General features: G+C 46.8%; 1 protein-coding gene and 1 long non-coding RNA gene across 2 annotated transcripts in view; both read right to left on the minus strand.

The window, feature by feature from the left end:
- LOC135897514 (uncharacterized) overlaps window positions 1–20579 on the minus strand; it is an 88592-nt gene that overhangs the window by 24429 nt on the left and 43584 nt on the right. The gene's annotated exons all lie outside the window — the stretch shown is intronic.
- Window positions 295–1814, minus strand: LOC135897510 (uncharacterized). Its single transcript, XR_010563052.2, has 2 exons — window positions 1656–1814; window positions 295–1591 (listed from the first exon to the last, which is right to left on the minus strand). It is a non-coding gene; the product is annotated as an uncharacterized lncRNA (long non-coding RNA).

Consider the following 20579-nt stretch of genomic DNA (forward strand, 5'->3'; position numbering starts at 1 on the left):
CGCGGACATCCAGCATGGACATTCAGGGGACGTTCAGGATATATATATATATATATATATATATATATATATATATATATATATATATATATGTGTGTGTGTGTGTGTGTGTGTGTGTGTGTGTGTGTGTGTGTGTGTTTGTGTCTTCCCGGGGATATTCCAGATATACACATGCCTTGAAGCGACAATAGTGGCCGGGACACATTCAAGCACCGGACCATTATATATATTACATTGGTCTAATGCTTGAATGCATTCTTGTTTTAAATAAACGAGAAATGAACTTACACCAACTTCCAAATACAATTAAACGTTTATTGTCACCTTATACATATACATAAAAAGACCAATAAGCAGATATATGCGTACTGTTCAAAGAACAAATAAATACACGGATAAAGAAGAAAACTTGCAATTTCAATAGCACAACACAAGGTAGAGAACAGCAGAACAAAAAATACTTATTGCCCACCCTGCTTTGACATTTGTGTTTGCAGCATGGAATAAAAAGAAAGAGCAAAAATACATCAATTAGCATTATTAAGCAGCGAAAGCAACAGAAATGATATGAAGGAATTAATCTTGACTACATCACTTCACTAGCACTCTGCGACACGGGCACAAAAAATGACATTAACTGGCTAATGCCTTAAACTTTAATGTCATTCGCGGGGTGCCACACGGACATGCTTAATGGTATTGCAGCTTAAATGTTATTCGCGACGTAGTGCGTTCTCGTAAGTCAACTTGCCGTCAAATGCGTACTCTCGTTCCCAATGTCTCCACATTCTGACGTAGCTAAACGAACTATTAGTGAAGAACAATCAATATATTCTTCACTTTCTTTAAACAATAGCTCTTTCTCGTGGCGTAGTGCGTTCTTACAATTATTAAAACTCACTTGGCCATCGAATGCGTACTCTCGTTTACAATGTCCCCGCCGTGGCCGTAGTGACCATATTCTCACGATATTAAACAAACTTGTGGATAAAAACAACTAATATATTCTTCACTTTTTTAAAAGGAGCTTTTTATTTTTCGTAGAGATCAGCAGGCGATCTTGCTGCTACTGACGGCTACAGCTCTGATCATGAGCGCATTAGCCAGGAGAATCAAAAGGGCGCCAATGAAGAGTCCGCGGTAGCTAAAGAAAAATGTAGACTCCGGGGTCCTGCTTACCAGAAAACCCGCATTGACTTGTGCGTACACCTCTCCTAAGGGATCCTGTTCCGTTCTCACAGCGAAGTGAACCATCCGAAGCGTCACGTAGAGTATATCCATCAGGGAAACAAGGCACATTGTCCTTAGTGAGCGTAGTGTCACAACCACCGTCCTGAACTTCCGATGTCGCCTCGGTGCAGCGACCAACATCACAAGGCGTACAAATGTTTGCAGGGACAGCCCGACCGCACATGTTAATGCATGCGTGCGGGGTATACGCGCCACTGCACAGTTCTAGACTTGCGAATTCTCGAGCTGTTGACTGCTGGCTGCCGGTGCGAGATCCGAAGTCCTCGAATATCGTCTTTGTTTCCAGCGACGCTCTTTTTTCGCGCGTGCGGCTTCTCCCGCAGTCTAGGCATCCTGGCACCTGTGAAGAAAACACATTTCAATACCCAAACGAATTAAAAAAGAAATCGATGTAGCTGTCATACCTTGGTAGCTGAGTAGGAGACTTCGGCAGGCACGGAAGGTGACAAACGCTGCTCCGCTGCCCTAAAACGATCGCAGAATGAAAAAATGGCGTGGCGACGATGGCTAGAGCTTGGATTGGATTGGATGACTGCAGCGTTCTGCTTTGCCAAGGTTCTAACACTTCCACGTGCATCTACGCAAACATAAATAGGTTTTTAAATATTCTATTATTACACAGTTAAATATTTACTTATTCTGGGAATATTCGGTATCTGATTTTCGAGTTTTTTTAGTTTCTGCTAAAGCTGTCGGCGCCAGAATAACATAGCCTTTGAGATTACTGTCAATGCATGGCGGCTCTGACGCATTATAGCTTTCGTAATCGCTTTCAACGCATGCAGCCACCAAAAGCGTAGCCTTTGAGATTTGTTTTTGTTACCTATAATGATATTATTGTATGCACAATTGAACACTGCAGACAACTTCCTGTTTTAAGAAACCAGCCAAAAACAGGCGCACACAGGAAACATACGAGAAGACAGGAAAGAGGCTGGAAGAGGCCTGTCTTGTGTATGTTTCCTGTGTCCGTCTTTTTTTTTGCTGGTTTTTTTCTTAATACAATGCACCAACTAGCCCAACAACGTGTTTTACTTCCTGTTCCAATGATAAACCTGAACCTACATGTTAGGAGGTCAGGACCAAAACTCTATGATCAGGAACTTTTCATAATGAGGGGTAACTTGAGTGCTTGGCTCTAGGTCGAATAAGTGGCTTCAAATGGGCGCTTATATATTCTGCTAGTCATCCACAAGCATTTTTTTTAAAGCAAACTACAAATTGTTTGTATGACCCACCGATAGAAAAAAAATCGTATTTTAATACTGCGATGTTAAAGTGGGCAGAATTTATATCAAGTTGGAAATATATTTATTTTGCTTTGAAAAAAAGAATGAACTGTGTCCGATAGAGAACAAAAATAAACAGATATAATATGAACAAACTAAAATTTCCGGCAATATATTTATGCTAGTTTATATATAACTCACTAGTGTATATCCTGGGCATGCCTATTTATGGACAGCCAGCGGACGTTCAAAATGGGATGTCCCATGGACATCCCGGTGGGATGTCCTTCGAACATCCAAACAGGATATGGACTTTTCATGTACGTCCCACGGACGTCCGTGTTGGATATCCGGATGGATGGACGTTGGGACTTATGGTGGACGTCCCACGGATATCCGTGGTTACTTGGGAATGTGCTGTAAGCGACCTGTAGTGCGTGAATGCCCACTGTTTTCATGTGGATCTTAGCCAATGTACAGTGTATTGTCTGAAACTTATGCGCTGATTGAAAGCAGAGTCTAATTTGATAATGGTCGCCGTGTTATGTTTCTTCGATGTGGCGACCTGGTCAGCTGCATGGGCAGCAGTCTCCCGAGGTAACCATCTGCTCCTGCAGTCCGCACAACGACAAAGACACCCAATTTACATGCACCGTAATTGGTGCTCTCTCTATTCGACCTTTCCTGCTGCAGCCGCAGGCAAATTACGCTTATGGACCTTCATCGGCCATGATGCGGCGTGAACGGAGACCAGCACACTTCATTACATGGTCCGAAGTGTAGGAAGTTGATAGCCACATGGGTGGAAAGGCCTGCAAGGCGCTTCAAAATGGTGATGCCCATATTGATAATGTGGGGCACCAAGTATGAGTTACACATTAGCGGCCCGAAAGAACAAAAAGAAACGTGCAGGTTGGAAAGGAAGTAACTCTAAAATGCCGAATAGTCGATGTCGCTGTGTGGGTTGCGGCAGCAGATGCTTTGCGTCAACCGATTGCTTCGCAATGCAAGTTACGGCGACTGTTGATGCAAACAGGTCGTGCACTGCCCAATTTGCTTGCGCTACTGATTGTCGCTCGTTACCAGATCACCATGTGCGACGACGAAAGTGAGCAGTTTACGAGCTCGCGTTAATGGTTTCAGCGCATCTCGACATGCAAATTTTATTTCTGCTCTTGTACGAGAAGGTGCACTGCTTTTCTTCTGCCAGTAAAGTCGCACGTCCTGTTCACTCACTTTTGGCTTGTTTGTATGGGCGTCAGTAGAGCCTCTTTAGTCTCCTGGCGATTAAAACGCGGCAGCTGAGGCATGCCGAAAAGCCAGCGAGGCGAGCACGGCGCGTACCCAGCGTACGCCACCGGTATAAAGCGGCCGTGTTGGATATTGCACTAAACAAAATAAAAACTTGGAGGATGCTTAAGCTTCACCTTCACGAGTGGAACGCGATAGCGTTATCGCACCGCGTTCGCATCGCCCACTCATTCGGTCTGCATGCTCTTGAGTCACACAAAGACGAAACATGCGTCTGAGCAAGCGGCACGAACCAAAGAAATCGGTGTCTCGGAGGGAGAAACGATCTACGCGAGCCAAACGTCGTGATCTGCACGGACAGCCGGGCCACGACGTGCCTTGAAGGTGGACGCGATCATGGGGCTGACGCCCCGATGGGATCGTCCTCTATCTCGCTTGGGAGCACCAAGCAGAAACATGACTCCTCGCCAGCAGCGCGGCACACATCGCAGGGTACGCTTTCGAACCAGAGGCGCTAGGGCGCAGCGATCACGTCATAGGTGTCCCGCATCGGACGCTGCACCTAGGAATCGCGCTGTGAGCGGAAAGAGGAGCCGTGTCGCCCAAACACGAGGGTTCGGGTGACGCACACTGGAAGTTGGATGGGGAGAGAGCGAGAAAACTTATTAAACGCAAGGGTATACTGGGGTATCCTCGCAGCGGTTCCCGCACGGTCCCAATGCGCTCAAACGAGACGAAGGGGAGAAGCGGGCGAGTGGCGCGCCAGCTGTAGGGGCAGTGCCGCACATTGCGAGGAGGGGGTCTTCTGTGTTTGCCGCAAGATGGCGCTGTGTGTGCGCCAAGCGCAAAAGAAATGTAGCGGAAACGTACTTCGCTACGCGTTTAACTGCGACTTCTGTAATTTACATGCTGACAATTACCGATATACACCGCAGTATAACTTTCTACGGCACGTTTGTAAGGCAACACCACATTCACTAGAGGCGCTTTTGTCCCGCTTCGAGCCATCTAACTCATGACTGAGTGGTAACGCCTTCATCTCACACTCCAGAGACCCAGGCCATCTTGCAAGCTGTTTTTATTTATGAATTGCCTTCCACCATTTTCCGCTCATGGCTAACGCCGCTGACGCCAACGACCCCGGCTTTTCTGCGACACGAGCTCCTTAACGCTGTCGCGTTAAAAGGGGTTTCCGCTTCCTGTTTTAAGTAGCGGGATTTGTCGGAACCCCTGCTAAGTTCCAGGCGCTGCCGCTTCTTATTTTCGAACCACTGTGGAAGGTACAGTTTCCCTTCTCTAAAATTGGTTCTTTATTCTATGGAGTCAATCTCAGTCTTTTTGCGAGTACCATGGTTCGACTTTGTTGCGTTGTGGACTGCAAACACCGTGACTGGCAATATGTCAAGCTGCAACATCGTATCCGTCTGCAAGGCAGCAGACGAGCGGGACTGGTTGCAGCGCACCGGACTGGCACTATTCGATCGGCGCCAGGATTTGTTCGTTCGCGGCCGTCACTTTACGCCGGAGGATTACCTAGCGTTTCGCGAGTCCGGTACTCGGGTAAGCGCAAGCGTACAGGGCCTGGACATTTGACCGTGCCGTTTCAAGGGATGAGCATACAATAGAGAACCAACGGGATGAGCAGAAGCTAGAGTGTACTAGAATACTCAAGCAGAAGTGCAAATGTAACAGGTGTGCATGGTGCAGCCACCTGGTGGCACAGAGCTCAACCATGCACAGTAGCAGTAACGACTTGTATTCTTCTTTGCTACTGGAGTAAATTTTTTCGCAGGAGTGCAATCATTAACAAGTTGTTTTTGTATATGTTTACACTTGCTTAGAGGAATATTAGCATTTTGTTTAGCTGCTTAAGCACTGCGCCAACAGGTGGCTGGACCGTGCAGACCGATCAGGGCGCTCACGTACGTCTACCTATGTAGGTGTTCTGTGCGTCTACACTAAAGTTCCTTCATCAGCTCAAGTTTATGCCTCCAGCCAACTGTCGAAACGGCCAGCTCGTCTGTGGCTACCGGAATACCGGACACGTTCGGCGCTGCGACAGAATGCTCGCAACGCACGCTGCTTCGAGAGCTCTCGCTTGGGGTCGACTGCCAAGCAGCTGGCGGAGAGTTTGGAGAAGCTTCGCGCGCTCACTCCTAGAGAACCGGAAGTGGACGACATGACGTTTCATCATGACGCAGAGCCAGTGAAAGCGGAGCTTAGCCCCGGTCACTCGGCGAACGAGTTGATGAGAAAATGTATGACCATGAAGGAGGGTAACTTGTTATCGTCCATAGCTCTCTTAATATGAGACGCTTCACACAAATTATGGTGCGAATGATTAACTTTAGCTGTACCCTACGCGTCTACAAATTTGTCCGAAGCGTTTCAGGGGCCCTTTAAGTGTAGTGGGAAATTGTCCTTGTGCATACTCCGTTACTTGCTTTTTATAGAAACAAATGGACTAACATTCCAACTATTACGAACAACATTTGTTCACCATGAAGTTGGAAATATTACAGATAACGCGCCCTGGGCAGCCAATCGGATACCTCGCCCAACTAGCGTTATTAGGGCAACTTGCATCAAATGGTCAGTGGCGGCTGAAAATTCAGCCCAGTGGTGTGCTGCGATCGGTAGCGATGTACATTTGTAAAACCTTATAATAAAATTGGCTGAAGGCTTAGCTTGGTTAAGCCTGGAAGATTGCGAAAGCAATACCCTTGGCTGCACCTTGGTTCGGCTGATGGTGTGGACATGGTTGCCCTTTGTTAAACTTATGGCTATACATCATCCGACATAGCGCAAGGCAGCGCGCCGACCACTGCGAGGAGCCGAGCTGTAGCCCCATTTATTCTCCTAGCGTGACGTCACACCAGCGAGCGCCCTCTCTCGGTAGCGCCGCAGCAGCGGCGCGCAAGGCTTCGCCTCCACCATCGATGCCGCGAGCTGGGGCCCCGTCTCTCGGTCTGGCGTGGCGTCACACGGTCACGTGACGCGCAGCTGTGTAAGGAGGCGCCACGACCACCGATGGGCCGAAAGTGCGAGCAGTATTGCTTCCGCAATAAAATTACAGGCTTTACGGGGAGCACTTAGCAGCGTCAATTGATGATATCAGAAGGACCTACCCTAACGAATACAGGTACGTTTGTACAAAATCGTCAAAGTCGTTTCAGGGTCCCTTTAAGCATTTAGTGCAATGCGAGATAGGTCAGCTGTTGGTAAATGTCACCTGGCGTGCACCAGCGCTGTTTCTTTGCGTAGTACACACAACATACAGGCAGACGTGTTTGCTTGAGGCGTTGTTGTGCACCACTGTTTCAAACCTATGAGAGGGTTGAGCATTTTCATTGCCTCACATCGCACCGCGGCAGAAGTGTTGGCAGAATGATGGGGCTGTACGTGCCAGAATCGGATTTCTATGAAGCGCGGCGTAGTGGTGGACTCCAGAATAATTTTACGACCGTTTCCGTATTTCGATTCCGTCGAAATCCGGCTGTCACGGCGGGGATCGGACCTACGACGCCGAGCAATCCTAAAACCGCATAGCTACCGCGGCGGACACAGAAGTGTTGATTTGACGTTCAATCTCTTTCGTAATGTTGCGTAGACACTACGATGATTTAATGCGGCTCTGTGTCTCACACCCTGAGTCAGTTGTCCGCTTGTCAAATTTGCATGGTTTAGAAATAGCAACAACGCACAGTACCATACCTTCACTTTGCCCGCAACCGCTGTTGTGTCTGCAGCGTCTGCTTATCTTCTCACATCGCTTTTCCCTGTCCCGACCTTCACCCACCACCTCCCCCCCTCCCCGTGTATGAAAACTGCGACCGAAGAGTGGCGAGGCTGTCCACTCGTTTGGCGGTTGCGCCGGTTTTACCCGTTCTCTGCCTCTTCTCCCTGCTGCTTCTGTATACCGTTATAGCTACCTCTCCTAGCGAAAATTCTAATACAAAAACTAGTAGCATATGAGGTTATTGACACTAATACAATTTATTATGTCTATTAGTGTATTAGTCTAATAGATCTATTGGTGTATTGGTCTATTAGCCTGATAGGCCTACTGGCGTATTATTCTAATAGGTCTATCAGCGTACTAGTCTAATAGGTCTATTGGTGTGAAAGAATGGGTTGCAATGCACTAGATACAGAAGGAAAAACAGGCATAATTGCTAGAAGCATTTTTTAGCACATCATGTATTTTTACAGATTCCTCTTTCGAGATCTTCGTCAGGTCAGCAATCTTGATTGCCAAAGCTTTTACTCCAATACTTCGACCAGAGAACGTACTTTTGAGGAGATCAAAAAAACCTGGACAGAAACATATACACATATATAAACATTTAAAAGCAGGGGTACCAGTACTACCACTAAATGCATAAGCTGGCAATATTTGCTTTTAAAGTGGAATAATATGGCCCCGCAATTTCCAAACTAATTTTCGGACAAAGTGTGATATGCAAAACGATAAAAAGTTGGGCGAGTTGGTACGGTAACATTATTTTGGATTGTAGCGCGAAGTGACACGGACACAGACTAAAAGCAGACAGGACGAGCGCTAACTCTCAACTAAATTTTTATTGGAACTAACAACATATATATAGGTGATTGCAAATACCGCAGCATATGAACATGATAAGGTCTAAAGGTATCAGTTAAATATATCAAGAGGTAGGAAAGCCCAAAAAATTGATATGTTGAATGTTTATATGTTTAACTGATGTCTTGTCATGCTCATATGCTGCGGTATTTGCAATCACCTTTATATATATATACCCAGTTGAAAATGACAACAGAGGTTGTGTTCAGTACTACAGACATTTCTGTTGTACAACAGGATTTTTCTGTAGTAACTACAGATTCCTGATGGAGCGACAGACTTTTCTGATGTACAACAGACATTTCTTGTTGTGACTACAGAAGTACACTCTGTCGTACGTCTGTTGTTACAATAGAAAGCTGAAGCTCTACAAAAGATTTTTGTAGTACTACAGAAAAATTTGTCATCACTACAGGCACCCCGTTGTCCCAACAGAAATGTTCCTGAAGTAACCCGAAAAACTTCTGCAGTGCTACAGAGAGCTGTTGAAATACTACAGAAACCTATTGTGGCAACAGGCCCACAATTGTCACAACAGAAGTGTTCCTGAAGTAATGCGACCAACTTCTGTTGTACTACAGAAAAATGTTGTTGCACGACAGAAACCTATCATTGCAACAGGCCGCCATTTGTCATAACAGAAGTGTTCCTGAAGTAATGCGACCAACTTCTGTTGTACTACAGAAAAATGTTGTTGCACGACAGAAACCTATCATTGCAACAGGCCGCCATTTGTCATAACAGAAGTGTTCCTGAAGTAATGGACAAACTTCTGTTGTACTACAGAGAACTGTTCCACAACGGAAACCTATCGTCGCAACATGTACCCAATGATGACAACAGAAGTGCACTGAAATTGTGCGATGCGACAAGCTTCTGTAATGCCCAGTTGAAAAAGACAAAAGGAATTCCTGTCGCAACTACAGAAATTCTGTTGTACGACAGAAGTTCTTGACATTTCTTAATTGAGAGACATTTCTGACGTTACGACAGAAATTCTGATGTCGCAACAGAAGCATTCTGTCGCGAAGGCCAATAGTTATGAAGTCGCAACAGAAACGTTCTGTCGCGACAACAAGAGTTCTGAAGTAGGAACAACAGCTTTATATCCTGACAGCGACTCCGGCGTTACGACACCAATTCTGACGTCGCAGCATAAACATTCGGTCGTGACGGCCAAGAGTTCCGAAGTCGCAACAGAAGCGCTTTCCGTCGCGGCCCTTTAAAAGTGTATGTTAGTTTCGCATGGGTGGTGTACACTGTACTTTTCTCTTGCGCGGTAATCAATCGCGCTTCTCTGAAGCCGGCAATGCTGATGGCACCGACACCGGTATTAAAGTCGACTTGGTGAATAGTTATAATTAGGCCGTGACGACGCGGCACCAGCAACGCCCTACCGGCCTCCTCAATATCGGCCGCTGATCAAAATCCTACCATCTGCGGGAATGGCTGCGTATCCGTTTTGTGTTTTGTTTTTGGTACGATGTGGCACACAGGCCTGTGGACTTACATGTGTTGTTACACTGACACATTAGTTAATTTCCCAGGAATATTTCACAAGCTTATGCGAAGCGGAAAAGAAGATTTGGGTTGCTCCACAAAGTTGCGTGAAAAGCTGTCTCGCTCGGGTCTCATTAATCTGGTACAGTGCTGCCGTGAGAAGCCAGTATGCTGTCAGAAAGAACTCTCATCCACGAATGTTTATGTAGCTATTTTGCATTGAACACACGAATTATATGCGCGCTCAAAAGTGTAAAGAACGAGAGACAACTGTCGAAACTAGCAGTAATAACCCTAAAAGTCAACGTTGTCTATTTCTGAATTTCTTATTTAATATGGATATCGTACATCAAAATCGATGTTCTAGCACTCCACGATGTACCTGTCGATGGTACGAACACTCTTGCTCTTCTAGAGATGTGGCACTTGACGCGGTGGAGTGATAGCGGATCTTGGTTCTTAAAATGCAAATGAAAACATTAGCGCATCAGCACGTCGTACTATTGACATGGGCAAAATGTACAATAGGAAAGCATGTCAGAAAATGAGGAAATAAGAGGCTTTCGTATTATGGCTTGTGAAGTCAAAATATTATCTTACGCCGACGACATAGCTGTTTTCTGTACCGATAGAGAAAGTGTAACAAATGCGATAAAAGATGCCACAGCTTTCTGTCAATATACACAGGGAGCAGAATAAACTGGAATAAATGTCAGGGTTTCTGGCATGGTGAATGGGAAAGTGTGCCAGTCACGTACGCCAACATTCAGTGGACGACTACTCCAAGTAAATACCTAGGCGTACCACTACAACACTACAAGGATACACAAGAATACTGGAAAGAACAGACAGACAAGGCTCGAGAGAAAACACAAAAATGGGGAGGACGAGACCTATCAATTTTTCCCGTGCCACAGTGTGTAACATTTTTATTATTGCTCGACTATGGTATGTTTTGCAAGAGTTACACATGTCGCGCATGAGCATTCAATGACTGCACAGAGTGTTGGCTGTTTTTGTATGGAACTCATCATGGGAAAGGGTGAGCCGCACAAATTTGTTCCTTCCAGTGCGATCGGGAGGACTGGGTTTGAATCATTTGTTCGTGAGACAAATTGTCTCGAGGTTCGTATATTATCGCAATCAAAGAAATCCTTTTTTATGAAGTGTTATGCAAGTGAGATTGGCGAACGCATTGCCAGATGTCATTGTGTCATCATGCGCCCATATGCAACGCAATGTCCGCGGATACATGCATGAAATTGTTGCGGCTGTCCAGTTTCTAAAAGTAAGATTTTCAATGGAATATCTCAGCGAGGTCAAGAGAAAACGCCTCTACAAAGACCTAATTGATGTGATGATGCCTGTTCCCTTGTATCGAAGGATGTACAATCCTGGGCCAGGCAGCAATGTGTTAAAAAGGGTTAAAAGTATGACTATCCGATCGTCAGTCAAAACTTTCTTTTTCATGCTCCATAGTGGCACACTTTCTACACTACCGTGGCTAAAGGAAAAAGGGTTGTTGGTACCATGGTCGGTTGACTGTGTAATATGCAAAAGGCCTGAAACAATCGAGCACATGTTTCTCGATTGTTGGGATGCCGTATTCTTATGGGACATCTTGCAAAGAACCCTGAAAAAGGAACTGCCGCTTACACCCTACGGCATTCCATTTCTTCCCGTCGAAAGCGAAGGTGTGCCGTACGATATGCTAATGATTCTAGTAATGCACAGTGTTTGGAAAACCAGAATGTCAGTGCGTCATGCGGACGTCAACGCGAGGTCAGCCCGGGACAACTTCAACGAAAGCATCGCATATTTACGAGATGTGTACAAACAGAAGGAAGAAAAGCCAGATTGGTGTGTTTATCTGGACGAACTCCTGACCGTAAAGCGTTTTTTTACCCACTTATGCTAGCCAGACACAAGCTAGCATTTTTAATGTGATGTTATGATGGTGTTTTTTCACTGTATTGAGTCAAGTTGGCAATAAAGAAAAAAAAGAAAAGAAAAAAAAGGGGTGGTGCAGTGGTAAGTTGCCAGGCTCGAAATGGTGAGGTCGCAAGTTCGGGTCCTAGGCGGGGACGTTTTTTTATTTTTTTACTTTTATATTTGTCTTTTTTGTACTAACAAATTTACATAGCCTTAAGGAGGTCTCTGTCAATTTTTAAATAAATATTGATCAAGAACTACAGAACTTTCTACTATAGGAAATCACACTACAGACAACAGAACTACAGGCAACAGAACTACAGAAACAACGGCCCAAAATACGACAGACTGTGAAAATTTCCTGTTGTGTTATTCAACTGGGTATATATATATATATATATATATATATATATATATATATATATATATATATATATATATATATATATATATATATATATATATATATATATATATATATATATTGTCAGTTTCAATAAAATGTAGTTGAGAGTTAGCGCTCGTCCTGTCTGCTTCTAGTCTGTGTCCGTGTCGACGGCACATAAAAGGAACATAAGATGTTCTGTGTGTTACATCGAAACTGTAGGCAGATAGGGAACAACTGTAGACAGAAATCTTGCATAGCATTGTCGGAAACAGGCATGTCATTGCTGCTATGCGCACAGCAATCGGCCCAATGACCCTGTACTGAGGTACATCCACCTTGGGATAAAAAGAAAGAAACAATTTTATACTTTACTATAGAAGTATAAACAAGTAAAATAATTACCTCCATATAGCAGAATCAGCGCCGGGGAAAACACATCACATCGATGCACGCTGATTCACAAAGCCGCGAAGCACAGGGGTAAAAACAGTTGCCTTCGTTGTTTTGAAGTCACACAAAATCCATAGATGAAACTATCCAAATATACTACTGCACGAGTAAGATTGCGCAAGCGCCAGTGCACTGCAACATGGCAGCCGCCAGTGCAAGCGTGCTGTGCACAACTTCGGCTGACTACGGTCGCACTTTTGCGATCTTCCTGCCCGCCGAGTTCTCTGCGATACTGCTCTTTGAAGTCAATAAATAATACGACATTTTATAAGCGGTATTAAGTTATCAATTTAACTTACAAGTTTACCATTACTTTATGCGCACTTCAACAGAAGATACGGGACTAACGAAACTTCAGTGGCAAGCAAATATGATTGCTGCGATTGCACCATCGTTCGTAAACTCACCGGGCACCGCGACTCTGCCTTGCTGATTGCGGCTGGTTGTTCGTTGCGCTTTATTTTTTTCGTGGCAAAGTATTTGCTGTGCTGTAAACACTAGCTGTTTCCTCAACGACTCATCGCGACGAGGCTGAACAGCGGCCTATAGTTATGAGACGTCGCCAGTGAAACAAAATTGGCAAGACCCCGTACAGGCGCGCGTCACTTTCGTGTATATCGCTGAGAGATAGGGGCCAGTTTCACCGGCTTAGTGCGACGAAAATAATACGAACATGCGATTGCAGTACGTGTGCTGCACATTTCGTGCAGCAGAATTCTTAATCATTCAGCGAATAATCAGAGACATCTCTCTGCAAACGGTCCCCATTACAGAATGATTTTGCGTAAACTTTCACCCTCTACTTAAACAAGCAGCAAACAAGGGCAACGGAATTCAACAATGCATGTTGCGTAAGAGACCAGCAACAGTCGGTATAATGTCAACAGGACGTCTAATAAAGAAATTAGCAGACCTGCAACACTGTTTGTATAAGACTAATACGACTAATAGATAGGACCTATTGGTCTTATAGGTCAATCAGTACAATAGAAATGTCCACTGGGCTAATACAAAACTTATAAAACTAATACTAAACTGTATTAGACTAATACAAACTCCTATTAGAATTTTCGCTAGGGTCTCCTCAGGACCTTCACGTTAATAAAAGGGTAAGCGCTGCAGCTTCTGCAATGCTTTTGCGGGTAATCACGGATAATAACAGCTGTCAATACGAGGTCCAGGGAGCTCCAGAGGGCATTGAGCACCTACGACGCGATGGAAAGGTCTAAAAAAGTTTCTTGCGCCGCCTTATCTCTCTGCGACGCTCCTTCCATGTACAGACAGTTTTTTTCATGGGTGCCAACATGTTGCTAGAGTTACTGTATATGCTACCAAAGGTAGCAGAGTTGCGCGTCTGTTTTATCACGCTGCTAGGGCCTCTATTGGCAGAGCGTCATCACGTGGTAGTCAAGCAACCGTGCATTGCGGAGACGCAGATGCTCGGGCCAATTTTTGTATTTTCCGACGCCGCCGCTGCAGCGAACTGGATTGACACAAGTTATCGCCAGTCAAATTCAAAGCGAATCCGGCCGACCTTGGCGTTCTCTGTTCGCGTGCGGGCTAGCCGCGGAGGGCTAGCTATGTAGCTATGTCAATCCTGTGAGAGAAAAACTTTCACTACACTCCCACAGAAGGTTACTTTTGGAATCCCTGCAGTGAAAAGGCACATAATGAAGTGCCACTTGCAGGTGTGGCTGATATCCAGTGTGGCTGATATCCAGTGCCTGCTAGTTGGTGGGCACGTTTCTACAGCAAGTCTAATGGGGTACCAGTGTTGAAATACCAAGGGTTGGTCCTTGATTCACCAGTAATATTTTAGACTGCCCACACGTTGAGAGCTTTGGCACATAAGCAGGTATCCCTAATGCAAAACCCAGTATCCAGTGTTCAGTGCAGCGCCGGATTATGGGCCCAGTGCCGCGCGCTGGATGCTGGGGCGCTGGGCAAGTGCGGCGTACTCGGAGGCGCTGGGTACTGGTGAGAAAAATAGCTCTAGCGCGTTAAATACGCGGCGCCTAGACACCGTATATATTTTTTGGAATACAGAAACCAACAGCGTTTTGGTGCAATAAAAGAAGAAAAAACAACAAACGTAATGTAAAAATAAAAAAAGCTCCAACCAGTATTCGATCGTTGGACCTACAGATCCCAAGCCCGCTACTTTACCACTACGCCAGACCAGTCAGCGAACATGAGCGGATAATTTGCCATGTCAAGGATCGAGAAGCAGTTTTAGTTGCACAGCGATACGTCTCCCTCAGTCATGGTAGATGCGCTATCGCCCAGCAACTAAAACTCACACCTGTACCACAAAGAAAATTTTGCTGTCCGTATTTAGTAGCATGCTCGGAAGTGCCACAACAGCGATTTTCACTTGCGACTGGCATTTTAACTTCGAAAACAAGTCATAAATAAACCGCCGACCCGGGACGCTGCATGGGCTGTTACTACTGATTTGGATAGCTGTTTCTTGTTCTTCACGCGATTGATATGCAACGTTTTCTTAGTTCAGTGATGCCTTTCAGTCGACACGTTGGTCTAGTCATACATCTTCGTCAGAGAAGCGCAGGCTAGTGCCGGTAGCCCTCGGCGACAGCACATTTATACCTGTGTTTATGACGCATCACATCGGCGCTCATCGCTACTTATGCTGGCACTGTAAACATGGAAAAATGGTTTATTTAAGAACACCGATGCGAAAGTTGAAATATAGAGTGATTTATCCTTGTTAGACTTCTTGATTCCTGAGCCTAGGCGCGTCGAGAGCGTGCAGACCGACTCGGCGGATACGCTAGGTCTAAGATTCGGTGGGGACCGATCTCGGTGCCTTTTTCTTGACGATCTTATGCAGTCAGCTGTTTCGATGCGCTTTGTTTGCAATTAGGCGGAAAAGTAGTCCACAAGCGATGCAAAAGCGCCCACGGTCGATCGTCGATACGGTAGGCATGCCGCCTGGAAAAACGGAGTGCGGCTTCGCCGCATAGATTTCGTTGCTTGCCAGGCAAGATGGCGGACCTACGCGCAACTCTGCAACCTTTGGTAGCACATACAGTAACTCTACATGTTGCGACGCAGCGGTGCCATCTATGGGCAGTCGGTACGCTGGCTTGGGCGAGTGCTCCGTCTTGTATGCCAGGTATACGCTCGGCGCTGGTTACTGGCGTTTGTTTTCGCGCTCCTGCAGTCTATTTGGCATCACGTGGCGTCTTCAATGTGGAAAATGGTTCTGTGAGCCGTACTAAAGTTGTTTAAGGCGGCATGGCCGGAGTTTCTGCTGGCGTTGAGACGGACAGAGCACGCAGCGATGCCTGCTAGATGCCTGCCGCGTCATAGAATAAAGAACCAACATTAAAAAAGGGAAACTGTACCTCCCACACTGGTACGAAAATAAGAAGCGACACCGCATGGAACTTAGCGGGGGGCCCGACAGATGGCGCTACTTAAGCAGGAAGCGGAAATGCATTTTTTAGCCCAATATCTAATATGGCGAACATTGTTTAACTGCGCGAACAAACGAACCACAAAGACAGCAAGGGACATGGACGGGCGCAGACTTGCCAAGGTAAATATACCTGGTAGTGAAGCTTCCATAGGTGCCCATACGTTCAAAACATGGCGGTCCATCAGCGGATGGATGGATGGATGTTATGAGCGTCCCCTTTGGAACGGGGCGGTGGGTTGCGCCACCAAGCTCTTGCTACTATACTGCCTAATATTCTACCTAGCTTAAACAATGAAAAAATAAAAAAAAACACTATGAACTACCACGCCCAAATTTTCTGATCCCCTATTGCGAACTGTGCTTTTGTACGTCTCCGTCTTTTGTAGTTTCCCTACTTTTCTTCCACCAATCCTCCAGTCGCCTCTTACTAATGTCTATTGCGGACATGTTTGCTTTACCACTGCTCCCTCTGAACCCAAGGGCTTCAAGGAGGCCAGTGGTGCCTAAATCGACCGCTGGGTAGACGTCTTCACATTCTAATAAAACATGCTCCGTAGTTTTCCTAGCTTTACCACAGCAAGCACATGCTTCTTCTTCCTTCTTATATCTCGCTTTATAGGTGCGTGTTCTAAGGCATCCTGATCTCGCTTCGAAAAGTAATGAGCTTCCCTTTGAGTTATCATAAATGGTTTCTTTCCTGATTTCGTTTTTTCCTCTTAAGTAGTTACTCATGGCAGGTTTCTTTTCCATTGCCGCCACCCATGAGATTAATTCAGCTTCTCCGACTTTCCCCTTGACGTTCTTTGTTGCTGTGTTGCCCACCCTACAGGCCGCATACGTGCTGGTAAGCTTCTTAGTTCTCTTCCTCCTCTGTGAATCAATGTTTTTCCTGTACAGATGCCTCAACACTCTCCCAGCCCATTTACTTTCTTCCATATTCCTCAGCCGTTCTTCATACTCAATTTTACTGCAAGCTTCCCTCACTTCAAAACTAGTCCAGCCCATATCACCCTGCACAGCTTCATTTGTAGTCTTCCCGTGAGCGCCCAATGCGAGGCGACCCACTGACCTTTGGTTCCCGTCGAGTCCTGATTGTACCCCTGATTTATAGCAAACAACCGCATTTCCAAAAGTAAGTCCTGGAACCATTACACCTTTCCACATACTTCGAAGGACCTCGTACCTATTGTATCCCCATAGCGCTCTGCTTCATTATGGCCGCATTTCTCTTCCCCTTTACTGTTATGGTTTTTTCCTGTGTTTCCATATATCCATTGCCTTCGTTTATCCATATACGAAGGTATTTATATTCTGTTACCCGAGGTATTTCTGGGCCCTGTATCTCCACTGTCTGTTCACTGTTTTCATTGAAACCATAACACCTGATTTTCTAACACTAAACTTCAAGCCTAAATCGTTGCCTTCCTGTCCACAGATATTAGCCAGACGTTGCAAATCACTTTGCTTGTTTGCGAGCAACACAATGTCGTCCGCACAAAATAAACCTGGGAGTTGCTGCTCTACTACTGTACCCGCCTGTTTGTATGAGAGATTAAACCCGATATTATTTCCTTCTAGCGCCCTCTCCATCCTCACCATGTACATCATAAACAACAGCGGGGATAAAGGGCACCCCTGCCTCAGTCCCTTGTTGATATTGACGCGTGTATCTTTATCGGGCGACCACGTTTCACCGCCTAACAAATGTAATCGCACAGCGGGGGGTGCGCCTGCATGTATCCGAAGTTTCTGGAAAGTTATCGATGCTTCTATCCGGCTGTCTGTTGTCGCCGAACCCTGTCTTATCTAATTTCACCGCGTGACGCGAATGGTGTAGAACTTTGTGGAAGGCACGCGGGTCCGAACGATTAGTCTGGAACATTCGACGACTGCAGTATAAAAGCCGACGCGCTTGACCCGCTGATCAGATTTTCGACGATCGCCGACTGTGTTCGCCGCTATCGTTGTGCTTTAAGTGTACCCTGTTTTGTGGGCACAGGTTCGCCCAATAAAAGCTAGTTTTGTCTTTTACAGTACTGCTACTGTGTTCTTTAACGTCAATACCACGTGACATCTGGTGGAGGTGCTGGGTAAGTCCGGTCATTAACGGTAATTCTTGCCGTGCAGATTCCAGTCGGCGTAATCAGGTGTCCTCCAGCGGTCCGAATTTGAGGGCCTTCCCATGCAGTCTTAACCTTCTTCAACTGGGCGGCGATGTGTCCACTCATGACGGAGTAATCAGCCCCTGTGTCCACTAAGGCGGTAACTGCGCAGCCGCCGAGAAGCACGTCGAGGTCGGTGGTTTTTCTGTCTTGCGTTACAGTTAGGTCGTGGCGTCGGATCACGGCTGTGTCGCGTTGACCTGTGGCTGGTATGGGACGTCGTCAGGTCGTCTTTCGTCGTCGTATTCTCTGCTTTCACACTTCGTCGGGACGGCGGCGTGTCGGTATGTCGTCGAGGTAGTTTCTTCGGCGTATTCGGCGTCTTCGTTGGCGGCGGAGGATCTTCGTCAGTTCGACGAACAGCAACCGCACCTCCATCGGTTGCTGCTTTTAGTTTTCCGGATATGGACTCACGGATCGGCCGCGGGCTGGACTAGTGTATGCTCGGCGCTGCGGCAACAGGTAGCGGCCTGTTGATGGTGAACGCGACGGTCGTCGAGAGCTCCACTGAGTAGCGGCAAGGTAGTCGGCGATATCGCGAGGGCGTTCACCTTGCTGCGGGCGCGGAGCGTTGACGGCGAAACCTCGCAGTCCCATCTCCCGGTATGGGAATCGTCGGTAGACGTGGCCGGCTTCGCCGCAGTGGTAGCAGAGCGGGCGGTGGTCGGGGGTGCGCCAAATGTTCGTCTTCCTCGCGTAGGTGCGCTGGGTGACGGGTGGTCGTGCTGGCGGCGGCGGCGGCGGCGGCGGACGACGGAACTGCGGCGTGACAGGGCCCTGGCGCTGTCGCGGCGGGGGCCCTTGACGGCGTGCGACGGCGGCGTAGGTCGTCGCTTCTGGCTGGGGCTGCGGTAATTCAGGCTGCACCTCAGGAGCTCCCAGTGATCGCTGAACCTCATCTTTCACGATGTCAGCAATCGAGGCTACTTGAGGTTGCGACGAATTCAAGACCTTGCGGAGTTCTTCGCGCACAATGACCCTTATGGTCTCTTGGAGATCAACGGAGCCCAGCGCTTGGATGGCGCACTGAGGCGTGGGCACTTGGCGGTTATATTGCCTAGTGCGCATTTCTAACGTTTTCTCAATCGTCGTAGCCTCTGTCAGGAACTCGGCTACGGTCTTCGGTGGGTTTCGGATTAGTCCGGCGAAAAGTTCTTGCTTTACGCCTCGCATCAAGAAACGCACTTTTTTCTCTTCGGACATTTCCGGGTCGGTGTGCCGGAAAAGACGGGTCATCTATTCTGTGAAGATAGCGATGGTCTCATTAGGTAGTTGGCCTCGGGTTTCCAGCAGAACTTCGGCCCTTTCTTTTCGGACAACGCTTGTGAACGTCCTCAGGAAGTTACTGCGGAACAGATCCCATGTTGCTAGGGTGGCCTCCCGGTTCTCGAACCAAGTCCTCGCGGCATCTTCCAAGGAGAAGTACACGTGTCGTAGCTTATCTTCAGAGGTCCAGTTATTGAAGGTCGAGATCCTTTCGAAGGTTTCGAGCCAGGTTTCAGGATCCTCCGACGTAGCCCCACGGAAGGTAGGGGGCTCTCTGGGTCGTTGAAGTACGATGGGTGAGACTGGGGCAGCCATTGTGGTTGTCTTGGCCACAATCTTCTTGGTCTTCTCAGGTAGACGTGCGTGCTCCGGGGGCAGCTGTTGTAGACGACGGCTTACTCGATGGTCCGTGACTACGTTGGTGCTCTCTTTACGGTCCGGGCTTGGATCACGGCTTGTCGGGGGCGTCCGGTACATGGACCAAAAGCACCTGCACCAGACTTTTGGACTTTGTTTCTTTTCGTTGTTTTGTTACTTATGTTTAATAAGTGTCCTTTTGTGTTTCGCTCTCTTATATTTGTAGCATCGGGACGATGCTTTTTAAGAGGGGGGTATTGACGCGTGTACTTATCTTTATCGGGCGACCACGTTTCACCGCCTAACAAATGTAATCGCACAGCGCGGGATGCGCCTGCATGTATCCGAAGTTTCTGGAAAGTTATCGATGCTTCTATCCGGCTGTCTGTTGTCGCCGAACCCTGTCTTATCTAATTTCATCGCGTGACGCGAATGGTGTAGAACTTTGTGGAAGGCACGCGGGTCCGAACAATTAGTCTGGAACATTCGACGACTGCAGTATAAAAGCCGACGCGCTTGACCCGCTGATCAGATTTTCGACGATCGCCGACTGTGTTCGCCGCTATCGTTGTGCTTTAAGTGTACTCTGTTTTGTGGGCACAGGTTCGCCCAATAAAAGCTAGTTTTGTCTTTTACAGTACTGTGTTCTTTAACGTCACTACCACGTGACAATATGAACTTTCTCCTCGCTCCTCATCCCTTCCCATTCAACGCAAACGGTATTTTCTAGGTAAATCTTTCTCAAAAG

Source organism: Dermacentor albipictus, chromosome 5 (assembly GCF_038994185.2).
Source record: "Dermacentor albipictus isolate Rhodes 1998 colony chromosome 5, USDA_Dalb.pri_finalv2, whole genome shotgun sequence".
NCBI lineage: Eukaryota > Metazoa > Arthropoda > Arachnida > Ixodida > Ixodidae > Dermacentor > Dermacentor albipictus.